The following is a 13442-nucleotide window of genomic DNA, read 5'->3' as shown; positions in this document are numbered from 1 at the left end:
TATGCATAAGATTGTTTTTATTAACATATGTGTGTCAAATATATGTATATATGTGTATATATATGTGTATATATATATTTACATATATATAATTCCTTTAAGTTCCATAATTGTATGTGTTTGACAGTACATGTATTTCTGGGTGTTTGTATATCTCTGCATTACCTATCTGACCTGCTTGCACTGCAGCCTTTAGTAACAAATGTTGTATGCTGGAAAATTTTTAAAAGAAAGTTTAGTAAAGTTTAGCACAAATGTGTTCTAGATTTTTTCCAAGTGTATTTTAATTTTGGAAGTCATAATAAAAAATGGCTGCATATAAGATAAAATTTTCTGTGGCTAAAATCTTCATCTACTGTGGAAAAAAATTATTTTCCTTCCAATGTCATTACAATGTTTTAAAATTTTAAGTATATTTATTGACTGTGCTATTACAGTTGTCCCATTTTCTTTCTCCCTGTATCCCCCTTTGCCCTTCATCTTCCTCCCACCAGCATTCCATGCCACCCCACCTTAGTTCATGTCCATGGGTCATACATGTAGGTTCTTTGGCTTCTCCATTTCTTATACTATTTTTAACCTCCCCCTTTCTATTTTGTACATACCATTTATGCTTCTTATTCTGGTACATTTTCCCCCATTCTCCTCCCTTCTCCTCCCCCTTCCACTGATAATCTTCCATGTGATCTCCATTTCTGTGATTCTGTTCCTATTCTAGTTGTTTGCTCAGTTCTTGTTTTTCAGGTTCAGTTGTTGATACTTGTGAGTTTGTTGTCATTTTATGGTTCATAGTTTTGACCTTCTTCTTAAATAATGTTAAATGTCCCTTTAATATTTTATATAATAAGGACTTGGTGATGATGAACTCCTTTAACTTGACCTTATCCAGGAACCACTTTATCTGCCCTTCCATTTTAAATGAGAGCTTTGCTGAATAGAGTAATCTTGGATGTAGGTCCTTGCCCTTCATGACTTTGAATAGTTCTTTCCAGCCCCTTCTTGCCTGTAAGATTTCTTTTGCGAAAGCAGCTGATAGAGTTATTCCTCAAAGTTATCTCCTTTGTAGATAACTCTCTTCTTTTCTCTTGCTGCTTTTAAAATCCTTTATCTTTAATCTTGGGTGATTTAATTATGATGTGCCTTGGTGTGTTCCTCTTTAGGTTCAATTTCTTTGGGACTCTCTCAGCTTCCTGGACCTCTAGATGTCTATTTCTCTACCAGATTAGGGAAGTTCTCCTTTATTATTTTTTTCAAATAAGTTTTCAACTTCTTGCTCTTCCTCTTCTCTTTCTTGCACCCCTATGGTTTGGACGTTGGAATGTTTAAAGTTGTCTCAGAGCTTCCTAAGCTTCTTCTCTCTCTCTCTTTTTTTTGATTTCTTGTTTCTTCATTCTGTTCCAGTTGAATGTTTATTTCTTCCTTTGATTCCAAATTGTTGATTTGAGTCTGGGTTTCCTTCCGTTTAGAGTTGTATCCCTGTATATTTTGTTTAATTTTACTTTGCATGGCCTTCACTTCTAAGTTAGCACCAGAAGGGCCCAATTTGCTTTTGGGTAGTGGGGGGACATGACTGAAAGTGGGGTGAGAGCCAAGCAAGAAACATTGTTCCTTCCACGACTCCTCCCCCACATATAATACCATAATGCAGTGACATGGGTTGCTTTGCCCTGGTGAAAACCTAAGACCCTGCACTTTACAACATAACAGGTGTGCTAAGATAAAAAAAATATGGCCCAAGTGAAAGAACAGAAAAAGATCAAAACTTCAGAAAAAGAACTAAGTGATGAGGAGATAGCCAATGTATCAGATGCAGTGTTCAAAACAATGGTAGTCAGGATGCTCGCAGAAATGATTGAGTATAGATGTCATTACAATTTTTAAACTTTTGTTTATTTGTTCATTTGGAAAACATACATTACATGTCTTTTATCCGTTATGCATTGTGATGGGAATTCTAAGATGAAAGTCAACTACATTCTAATTTATTGAAAATTTGAATCTTATAAGGATTTTATGAGATGGTTGTATGCATATGTTGCACAATTCTGTAAATTTCATGAGAAACCTGTGATATAAGTGCATCATAAAGTTAACGGCTATATATTTCTTGTCTTCTGAATCACAATGATTATAGCCTTCAATATTGTTGACTTCCATAAGAAATCTAACCTATAAACACATGTACATAAATCTTGCTTTCTTAAATGTTAAAAACTTACCTGAAAAATTAAAATCCAATATGCAAAATGTAGAATTCCATTAAACTTTTCCATATGCATGTAAGTAATTTAAACCATATATTCACTTTTCAGTAAATATTTTTAAATTAGTAGATAATTTCAAGTTGGCTTGAGGCAAACATTATCATGATGACTATTCTCATTTTCTATGCATTAGTTTCAATATCTCCAGTTTCTTTTCCTCATTTACAGAACTGTTGTATTTGCTTTACTATTAAATTATTTAATTTTTAAAATTTTACTTTTAAAATTTAATACATTTCACAAGAGCATAGTAAATCTCACTTTTGGGGAGAGGTAGATTTTAAGAATTCCTCTAACTAGAAAAGTCTTTCTTATGAGTTATTCTCATTTTCTAATTTTTAAAAATGTTTGCCATTGAGGAGAGTCCTACAATTACATGTCTTTAAACTAGTATATATTACCCAGATTATATAAAATTACAAAGAAACAAAAGTCACAGTTGCCTCTGGGTACCTAGAATTAGTGAAATAAAAAGGAATCTTTATTTTAATTTCATACTATGGGTAATTGTTACTGTAAAATTAAGGGCATTTCATGTTGTAATCAAAGTTTCATGAGCCAGGTTTTGAAAAAAAATAAAGTTATAGGCAGTTTATATAAAACAAGTTTGACAAGTCTTCTCAAAAGAAAGGTTTTAGAGACAGGATTATAAAAAGCTTCAGAATTTTAGATGAACCAGACTTGTTTTTGTTTTTTGTTTTTTTGGTTTTTTGTTGTTGTTGTTCTATTAAGAGCTACAAATCAAGCTGGGGTATATTTATTTCTTTACCAGAAAAATATAATTATGTAAACCATAAAATCTGTAGAATAATTTAAAAGTTTTTTAACTGGTCCAAGTAGGTGGTATAACACATCTTTGCAGTTAGTATTGTTTTTTCACAATACTATTTGTATTGCTTATGATTTTGACAGTTCACTCATATTAATACCTTTCTCATTAAATTGCTCTGACTCTGAAAAGGTGAGAGAAAGTGGTGTATTTAAGGTTAAAAAGAAAAAGGTGCATCCTAAACCTGTTGAGGACTAACAAAGTGTCTGAGAAATGATTTCATAAGATGCATAAATCTCCTTTCCTCTTTTCACGAGGAGTAAAGGGCAAGATTTTTTTTAGCTGACCCACGATGAGTATGAGGATGAATATTATTAAGTTAGGGCAGCATTAGAACTAGAAAGGAGTTTAGGAATTGTAGATAGTGTTTAATTGAGTTAATCATGGTGTAGAAAAGCTACTGTATAAAAACCACAGCAGAACACTACCTAAAGTCCAGAAGCCTTTATCAACAACCTTCACACCTTCACCCTATGTTCTCTTGCAGCATCTGTTTTCATTGCATTGTCATGTATGAAGCTTTAGCTTTCTTGCCTTCAGAGGAGTCAGTTCTATTGGTGGCAGTGGCTGGAGTGAGTGCAGAGGATGTGTCAGGTCCCTGGTACTGTCAGGTCTTGGAGTTGGAGGAGTCATGGCCCCAAACAGAGCACTTTATTAAAATGAGAAGTTTGGTGAGATAGTAAGGAAGGGATGATTAGTTACAGGGCAAATAAATATGCAAGAGATATTTCTTGAGACTTTTGAAGCTCAGAATTGTTTATTGTTTAATGATTATTGAAAAAGTATGGCACAGGCTTTGGGAGAAGCCAGCCTTTCTGCCCCTGCACAGACACCCATTAATTCCAAAGTTTGGAAGTTCAGAAAATCTCCAGAGGTAGCTCTTGTGGCCTGGATGTACAAGAGAGGTGGTTACAGTGGTGAGGCATATATCTATAAGGAGCTTCATGGGAACATGCTATGGGGCTGTATGAGATTGGGAAAGAAAGGAAAATAGGCCAGAATTCTATGTACTACTTACACATGGAAGCAGCATGGTGCAAAAGGAGGCATAGGTCGTATATCATCACACTAAGAGTGAGAATTTGTTCAAAAAGATATGGGGAAAGACATAAAGAAATTCACTGAAGGAGACTTCCGCCAAGATGGAGGCACAGGTGGAAACACTGTGCCTTCTCCCACAACCAAGTTTGAATACAACAAAGGTTTGAAGAACAAAGACACAGCCACAAAACAGAAAATTAAATTATAGGAAGTCCAACTACATCTAACTGTTCAATGGGGACAGTAAGAGGGGTGGAGCCAGCAGCGAGCAGGGTCGGGCAGGACAGATCCCCCGACCTAGGCGCGCAAGTGGCCAAGACCCAGTCAGGGTGTGGGGCAGACTGACTGTGGTCGCACATTCACGCACAGTGAGACAGACCACGCAGGCCCCAGGGGGCGAGGGCTGATGGCAGTGGCACACTTGTGTGCACTGGGACGAAACTTGCGGGCCCGGTGACGGGGGCCGCAGAGGCAGGCAGGACGCCATTGTTCCTCTTTGACCCCGCCCCCACATACAGCATCACAACCCAGCGACTTAGTTGCCCTGCGCTAGTGAACACCTTAGGGTTCCGATCCTGCTACGGAAAAGGCATGAACAGCCCAAAAGATGGCGCAAGAAGAACTCAAAGTCCCAGAGCCAATAACTCTCAGCGACCAAGAAATTGCCAGCCTCTCAGAAGCACAATTCAAGACACTATTTATCAGGATGCTAACAGAACTGGTTGGTTATAGTCACAAATTAGAGGAACATATGAAGGCTAAACTAATTGAAATGAAGGGAGATGCACAGGAAACCAATAGCGATGGAAAGGAAACTGGGACTCAAATCAATGGAATGGACCAGAAGGAAGAACAAAACATCCCACCAGAAAGGAATGAAGAAATGAGAATTTAAAAAATGAGGAGAGGCTTAGGAACCTCCAGGACATCTTTAAACGTTCCAACATCTGGATTATAGGGGTACCAGAAGGGGGAAAGAAATAGCCACAAGTGGAAAACATATTTGAACAAATAATAAAGGAGAACTTTCCCAGTCTGGCAAAGGAAATAGACTTCCAGGAAGTCCAGGAAGCTCAGAGAGTGCCAAAGAAGCTGGACCCAAGAAGGAACACACCAAGGCACATCATCATTACATTAGCCAAGACTAAAATGAAGGAGAGAATCCTAGAAGCAGCAAGAGATAAGGGGACAGTCACCGACAAAGGAGTTCCCATCAGATTGTCAGTGGATTTCTCAAAAGAGACCTTCCAGGCAAGAAGGGGCTGGAAAGAATTATTCCAAGTCATGAAATCCAAAGACCTACAGCCAAGATTGCTCTATCGAGCAAAGCTTTCATTTAGAATGGAAGGACAGATAAAGTGCTTCTCAGATAAGATCAAATTCAAGGGGTTCATCATTGCCAAGCCCTTATTATATGAAATGCTAAAGGGACTTATATAAGAAAAAGAAGATGAAAAATATGAACAGTGAAAGGACAGCAAACTCACAGTTATTAACAACCACACCTAAAACAAAAGCAAACCAAGAGGCCAGCTAGATCAGGAGTGGAACCATAGAAATGAAGAACACATGGAGGGTTAGCAACAGGGGAGTGGGAGGAGGAGAAGGGGGGAGAAGGCACAGAAAATAGCACAGATGGTAGGTAGAAAATAGTTAGGGGGGAGGGCGAGAATAGTGGGGCAAATATAGAATCTAAAGAACCTGAGACACATGGTTATAAACTAAGGGCGGGGAGAATGGTGGGGGAGGGAGTGTGTGGGTGGAGGGGAATGAAGGCGGGGAATAGAACAACTGTAATGGTGTAATCAATAAAATATATTTTTAAAAAAAGAAATTCACTGAAGTGCTATTATTCTGCAGGTTCCAATTTGAATTAGAGTTGGTGCGTATTTGTTGATAACTAAGGATGCAAATGAATAATGACCCTTGAAAATCTGGATGACCAGAACATGGTGGTTCCTGCAATGTGGAGGCACATGTGGGGGAACTTGTATTCAGACAGTCTGATTCTGGGGTTGAAAGCTCAGAGGGTTGGGAAAATCAAAATGTTTATATTCAAAAAATGAAACTTACACTTACGCTGATAATTAGTGCCCAAAATATAAGTATACAGGCTTTAGAACCTGAAAACCTGCCTGGAAATCCTAACTCTGCATCTTACCAGCTCTGTGATCTTAGACAGAGATCTCTTTACTTAACTTCCCTGAACCTTAAATTTTCCTCTTAAAAATAGTTGTAATGATAATAATATCTGTCCTGGGTTTATCACATAGCAGGCCTAGTGTCTAGAAAATGCTTCCTAAGTGTCAACTATTTATGATTATTATTCTTATCATTACCCTCACTATTTCAGGTTATTGTTTCAATGATTAGGTTTTTGATCTATAAGAAAATATTATTTTTGTATGAAATTATAGTTTATTCTTTTACTCATTGTTAATGAGAATTTTTGATGCAAAGTTTTGTACTTTATTCCTTAACATATGAAACATACGGTATGCCGGACACCTGAACATATGGTCTCTTAAAGGAGAATTAGCAACCATTCACAATGGCTTTGTAGAACAATCTCAGGAGTTAAATACTCAGCAATCTTAAGCAGATATAGTTGTGTGTGTCTGTGTGAACACAGTGGTAAAGCTATAGGTTGGAAATGCATGAGCCATCTGTTCTTTACTGAGGAAAAACCATATCTGCCAGGCTTGATGGCGGGAAGCAAGGTGCCTGACTTGATCAGGTATTTGAGTATCATCAGGCTACAACTGTAAACATTAGAGTATCAGTCAACTTTGCTTGGTTCTACTGTCATACCTTATTGTCCTAAAAAATCCTGGGAAAAATAGATAATTTTTGCTTTCATGGTTTCTATTTTTGAAAGGCCCCCAATGAAGTATAACAGGTAGTGAGGAAATGTATAAGTTTTAGATTAAAAATAAGTTTTAGATAAAAATAAGCTTTCTTAGCTGAAGCATCACTTCAAAACTGGTCAGGTGAAGAGACTGAGAGCAGTTTACACTGGACTAACCCAGGAAATCAGCTTATGTGGGCATATCCTAGCAAAACGGGCAGTAAAAACAGACAGCCTCATAAAATTATTTTATCTGGAGCAAGTTTTAACAGATAGGATAGAGGAAGTTTTAGATAATTTATAGGTTTAATAGTAGTGTAGGCCTGAAAATATTAACTACCACATTTTTGATATATTAATCTTAGAATTCACTGAAATTGTATGCTTCATGTGTTCTACTCAAATGAGTTTTGTAACTATGTAAAAAAGCTATCTTTATAATACTGTAGGTGTGCTTCATTTTTATAAAAGAAAGAGATCCAGAAGGCATTTTTATGAGATCTTATTTTTTTTTTTTACTAACTTAAGGAAAGCACTTTGATCTGTGTGTGTAAAAACAGAGATTTCACATTAACTTCACATAATGAGAAAATGGAAATGTTGCTAACAAGAGAGTGTGAACTTTGAAGCTTTCACTCTTTCACTTTACCTGATCAGGTTGTTTTGCATGAGTTTGGAAATGGAGCTCAATGCAATCATTCAAACAGCCTTTATGAAACTACCCAGCCAGACTGGAGGTAACTGAGATCCTTAGAATTGGAACATTCAAGTGGGAGACAATTTTGTGCTTTCTGCTAAAGAGTGGCATTTCTTTTCTGAGTGATTTAAGGCTTCTCTCCAGCTACTGTTCAGTTGGTTATTCAGGATGATTCCTCTACAATTTAGTTGTAATTCCGTATTGGTCCTGGTAGGAGATTAGTGTAGCTTTCACTTACTCCTCCGCCATCTTGGATCTCTCCTGAGTGATTTAGATAGATCTTTAGAAAAGGGCACCTTGCTTATTATCACTGAAATTAAAGAGTAATACAAAAATAAATTTTTAGACTGCATAGCTGGTTATGAAATAAATTACCAGATTGTATATTTTCAGAGCAAAAATTTCCACTGGAATTATTTTTGTTGGATCATTCTATTAAAATTTTTTGGTAAATAACCAAATTTTATATTGTCTATTTTATACAAAATACATTTTCTCATTTACCTGAAACAAAATTCCATGAAATAGGGAATAATATTGTTGAAATTTTACAGAAAAGGAAATGGAAATACTGGTCAGGGCCCACCATAGTCCTTCAATAGCACAATGTGAGTGGAGGAATATTGTAAATGGCTAGTGAGAGGCGGTGGGCAGTGATGGATAACTTCAGTCTGAATCAGATAACCAGCAATTGAGCTGTCTTCTGTCTTTTCCTACTATGTGAACTTGGTCACATCAATTAACTTCTCTGATCTTTGCATAGAGTTTAAATAACATTTAAGGAAATTACTACTACTTCAACTAAATATAATCCTTAGATCATATTGTTATTTCCTTATCTCTTCTTTTTCTAAAAGTAATAATATGCAAAAATGTCTGATGGTAATGTACAAATATAGAGATATGAAAAAGTAGGTTATAATAATATATAATAGTTGATACATAAATAATAATATAAGAATAAACTACATTTCATGTACTCACAAATGTAAACCTACTCTTGCATGCCCTTGTTTTATCCAACACTGGAACATAGTAGGTATGCTAATAGCTGCCATTGCTGTTTATGAAATTTATCTGAATATTGTTGCCATCTAAAAATTCATCTGTAAGGCTCTGACTTAATGTTCAAGTTTCTCTTTATTGTGGGTACCTGCACTAAAACGCATCTTAAAAAAATTATGAGTTAGTTTTATCCAGAACACTACGTAAAATAGAAAGTTTAAGTAAAATTCTTATACTTTCTTGCTATTAGTGAAAACATATAAATATCCAGTAATATTCAAGGGATTTACTGAATTTATCTCTTCTGAACATATATTAGTATCTCAAAGTTGTCATACAAAGTTGTCATATTAGTATCTCAAAGTAGTCATACAAAGTTGGCCACTAAATTTGATAGATTTCCTTCCCAGTTGCAAATCAAATAAAGAAACAGCTGGTAGGAAACCCTGACCATTTTTCCTGACTAGTAGAACTAAAACAGGAAATTAAATTGCTGTAATTATAAAAAAGAAAATGTTGAGGATATTAAAGGATGTATATTTCAGAACTTTCACTATGAAAGTATTACAAAGTATAAAGGCTGTAAAATGCTAATCTTAATTTTATAGCTTTCATAGAGAGGGAATAAAAATGAAAAGGTAGAAAATTACCAGCAAAGAAAACTTGGGGACATTGATTACCTGTTTTTCTAAGGGCTATATAAGTATTCTATTGAAATACAACACACACACACCATTTTATTATTCAACATATTTTCAATTTTGGCATTGTAAATTCAATTGATTAACAGTCTCTCTGAACCAACTGAGCTTGTCTCTTGTTACAAAATGGGATTATATATATCTTTTTATTTTACCCTCAAAAACTTATAGTTTAGGAAAATTAATAATTGTGGAAGAAATAGAACCTAATGTTTGAATAAAACTATGCACATTAGAAATGTTTAAGTATATTAACAATGGTAACATTGATAGGCAATCCTACTGGATGTATAACATTTTAAATTAATAAAATTATTAATATACAAATGTTGATCATGAATATGAATAAAATGATTTCCTCCTGTCCATTATGATACATACTTAAAAAAAGAGTTTTGTAAATTTTATTCAAGGCTTCTTTCCTGAATAATCGGAGAATTATTGTTTCCCAGTCACCATGTCTGGGAACGCCCACAGATGCTCTGCATCAGAGATGTGAAAAACAATACCCATTCAGGAGACACATAAAACTGAAATGTACAGCCCTGGCTGGTGTAGCTCAGTGGATTGAGCGCAGGCCTGTGAACATGATCACGGTTCAATTCCCAGTCAGGGCACATGCCTGGGTTGCAGGCCAGTTCCCAGCAGGGGACTCACGAGAGACAACCATACATTGATATTTCTCTCCTTCCCTTCCCCTCCAAAGATAAATAAAATATTTAAAAAAACTGAAATGCACAGCTTAACAATTTACCATGAAACAAATGTCCATAGAAATTTGCTAACAAAGCAGCAACTCTGTGCTTTTTTCTTCCCAATTACAATTCTAACCCTCCACCCCTGTTAAACAATATCCTGTATTTTTGGTAATAAATGCCTTGTTTTCTTTATAGTTTTTCATGAATATAAATGAATTCCTAAACAATATAGTTCTTTTAAAATTTTATTTTTCAATTACAGCTGACATACAATATCATATTAGTTTCAGGTGTACAAAAAGTGATAAGACATTTCTGTATCTTTTGTTTTAAAGATTTTATTTATTTTTAGAGCGAGGGGAAAGGAGGGAGAAAGAAAGGAACAGAAGCACTGATGATAGGAGAAAACATTGATTAGTTGCCTCTTGTATGCACCCCAAACAGGTATTGAACCTGCAACCCAGGCATATTCCCTGTCCTGGAACTGATCTGGCAGCCTTTTACTTTCTGGGATGATGCCCTACCAACTGAGCCACACCAGTTGGGGCTGCCATTTACATATCTTATTAAGTGATCATGTTTCTGAACAGGGGTCCAAGGGGGGGTGGCAATACTTGGCCCACTGAAGGATGCCAAAAACTGCTACATAAAACAGAGGCCCCTCCCAAGTAGGGTATACTAGTATCTACTGGGCTCTTTGCTGCCAATTGGAAAGACATCTCTTAATGCCAGAGATTTATGAAAAGGAAACAAAATGTTTATTTAATGCTATTCAGGCCTAATGCCTTCATTAAAATATCAAAGTCTTTAATGGTATACACACACACACACAAACACACACACACACACACAGCGCTCCCTTCTCCCACCGTCCCAACTCCGGGTACCATAAATCAGGAAAAGAGCACACGTCCGTTTTTCAGGTCCCTGGCACATGAGCTGTGTCGCCTGCCTGTCCAGGCAGGATCTCCGACTAATCCAAAGTCATGTGGCACCTTCCACTGGCAAGAGTTCTTTGTACCAAGTTCCAGTCAAAGTCTCTCCTGGTTTCCAGGCCACTCAGCCAAAGGGAGCACGCCAAAGCCGCGTGGGCCTCTTCTACCAAAGCCACACTCCACCAAAAGCGCAAGTCTTTCTTCTTCACCTGGCTGCAGGGATCTCCATCCTGGCAAAGTTACGTGGTTTTCCCTTTCACCTGGCCAAGAGAGGGTCTGCACCCTGCTGAGACCGCACATCTCTCCCTCCTAATGGCTGCAGGGGTCTACATCTTTCCAAAACAGCGTGGCTCTCCCCCTCACCTGGCTTAAGAGGGGGGTCCTCACTCTGCTAAAGCCACAAGCGTCTCTCGCAGGCACTCTCTCAGAGAAGCAGCCCCCATTTCCAGCCTGGGTAGCCGCCACTCACGTCTCCCTGGCCCAAAACTTGGCCACAGCTCTTTAACATATCTATGAAACCAGTTAAAGGTTATAGATATGTTAAATGACCATTCTAGAGGTTAGCTGCAAAACTGTTGCTATGCAAAACAGCTCTCAATGGCCCTGCTCCATTCGTCCCTTCCCCCAACTGACACCTGGGGGGGAGTGGTGAGGACATCTTCATATTTCCTCCAATATTCCTGTACACTTTGAGTTCTGGACACCATTCCAAATCTTTTCTGGGCCCCCCCCCCCTTGGCTGCACCCTGTATCATTCCTACCGGTATTTCCTGAATTCAGCTCTTTCTCACCATCTATACTGCTCACACCCCAATCTGTCAGTCCCATTATTTCCTTGGATTATTGTGTCTCCTGATTCATCTCCCTTCTACTTTTGTCTTCTCATAGTTCCTTCTCTTTAGAGTAGCCTGATACATCTTTAGAATATGGAAAATTGATCACAAACTCTTGTCCTTAAATTTAGAATAAAATCAAAACTTTTTCGTATGGCCCACATACCTGTTTCTTCACCCTCATCTAACCAGTCTCTTTCATTAGTTTTGCCCCAACCACATTGACTTCTTACTGTTGCTCAAATCCACAGACTCATCACCTCAGGACTTTTAGCCTTGCTTCTTCCTCAGCCTGGCTTCTTCTTTCCTAGAACTTGCTTCGACTAGTCCAGAGTACTGCCTGGTACGTTTTAAATGCTCAAAACTATATGCCAACAAACGGATGAAAAAAACTAAATGACTGGTTATATGGATGAATTTTTCAAGGGAAAACATTGATTAATAAATCACTTTTTTATTGCATTAGTAATTTTATTTTAATTTGTATGTGTGATGGTAGGTTAAATGTAGGGGTAGCCCTGGAAAATGCCCTGTGAGCTCCATTTGCTTTGGAATTAACTCTACAATTTTGTGCAGGTGCCTTTTTCTCCAAAATGAAATTTCTACTTGGATTTGGTTTGATTTCTTTACTCCAGATGATTTATTTCATGGTTGTACACCAGATTAAACAAGCAAACAAGTGTTTCAGCACTCTGGAATTACTTTCCCACAGAGTTCTTATGTTCTCTCCAAACCATTGTGCATCATGGGGAGAAAAGGGACACAGAAATGATCTCTTTTAGGCCCAATCCATTCCGGAAATCTTCCAAAACATTTCTAACGGACAACAGTTTCTTATAGAAATAAGTAACTGAAATACATGGGGGAAGTGACCTGTTTTCCTCATCGGCAATTAATCAAACTGATTAGAAATGGAAAAGACTGGGTTTTGAGATTTGTAGCCAGGAAAAGCATAACGAGAAAATCTATTTTGACTCTGTTTAGACCATTTATTGTTTAGCAAATTGAAAAATGGGAATTGAATTGGGTAAATTAGAGCCTGTGCCAAATTCAAGTGAATAATCTGAGGAGTTTGTGGCTCCTTTCTCTCTCACCACAGCATAATCAGCAAGGATCTTGGAAAATGGGTGCTCTGGAAGACTCATTTTTTTATATCATTATAAAATATTTTCCAGGAGTCTTCTAGGACTTCCCCCTTCTTTTGTTATTCTATATTAAATATCCTACTCTTCATTGTTCCATCCATTATATATTTGGTCCATATATATATATGGTACACTATGTCTGGTGTATCTTTGTTTCATCACTATGTAGTAGAATGCTGGGAAATAGAAGAGCTTAATGCATTTTTTTCTTTTTTTAATTGCTGTCCAAGCACATTTGTCTCCATTTTCACCCCCTGCCCTACCCATCCCTGCATTTTTAAACTATTGATCTACACTCTGTAATCAAGACCTCCAAGTGTAAGAAAAGGTAAATTGTTTTGCTTTAAACTTTCTTGGATAACTCTGACTGTTTCCTTAGTTCTGTTCAGTATTTTAAACTGAGAAGGATTCAGTTTGTCTGCCATATTTTTTATTGGTTAGTCTGT

Source organism: Sturnira hondurensis, unplaced genomic scaffold, assembly GCF_014824575.4.
Source record: "Sturnira hondurensis isolate 20B ecotype Veracruz unplaced genomic scaffold, ASM1482457v3 Scaffold0000566, whole genome shotgun sequence".
NCBI classification, from domain to species: domain Eukaryota; kingdom Metazoa; phylum Chordata; class Mammalia; order Chiroptera; family Phyllostomidae; genus Sturnira; species Sturnira hondurensis.
Note: the sequence above shows the minus strand (reverse complement) of the source record.